The sequence below is a fragment of the Hydra vulgaris genome, chromosome 04 (genome assembly GCF_038396675.1).
Source record: "Hydra vulgaris chromosome 04, alternate assembly HydraT2T_AEP".
Classification (NCBI taxonomy): Eukaryota; Metazoa; Cnidaria; class Hydrozoa; order Anthoathecata; family Hydridae; genus Hydra; species Hydra vulgaris.
In genome coordinates this window covers 9,627,501-9,628,199 of record NC_088923.1, presented here as the reverse complement: position 1 = coordinate 9,628,199, position 699 = coordinate 9,627,501, and the positions used below count along the sequence as shown (strand labels likewise).

At 25.6% G+C, this 699-nt stretch overlaps 1 protein-coding gene across 1 annotated transcript in view; it reads left to right on the top strand.

Annotated features, from left to right (window-relative positions):
* Positions 1 to 404: 404 nt before the first annotated feature.
* The window catches only part of LOC136079550 (uncharacterized), a 184,889-nt gene continuing 184,594 nt past the window's right edge, over positions 405 to 699 (top strand). The window contains exon 1 of the mRNA XM_065795387.1: positions 405 to 445. The gene's annotated coding sequence lies outside the window, so the exon portion shown is untranslated. The remainder of the gene's footprint in view (positions 446 to 699) is intronic.

Sequence of the window (699 nt, the reverse complement as noted above, 5' to 3'; positions counted from 1 at the left end):
AATGTCATTTCGATAGAAGAACAAAAACGTCATACGTGATAAACGGCTTAGGAAAAAAGTTCACATTGTTTACACAAAAAGAATATAAATATAATAAAGTGATCAACGACTTTATTTGAATATTTATTATATTTTAACCTAAAAATCTTCAATTTTTTTTTATTCTCGCGCACTCCATAAAAAAACATTCTTTTGTTTAGCATCTTATAAAATTTATAGGTAAGCCAGCCATAAGATTGAAAATAAACGCTTATTTTAAAAAACAAAAAAACAAAAACTAATATTGATTCAAACGAAAAAAAGTTCTACAATGATGTCCATTTACGAAAACTCTTTGGAATTAAACGCGCTTGAATAAATTATAGTCTTTAGATTGCGGCGTATATTTTAAAGACTTTAAGAGATAATGTGGAGACGGCGAGCTTCGAGTAAAACAATAAAATCGGTATGCTTTTATTATTTTGTTTCACTTGAAAAAAATTCTGCAGAAACATTTTTTATTTTTTTCATTCTCTTTAAAATGAACACAACTTGTCTCGGCACTTTGGGATACCATTAAGAATAGAAAACTTTTCGTTAAATGTAAAATTTTGCAGTAAACCTTATTATTATTTTTTTAAATATCATTAATTTTATTATTTGTATCAAATTTTAATGCATCCTTGGATTTCTTTCAATAGAAAACATAACAGTTAATAC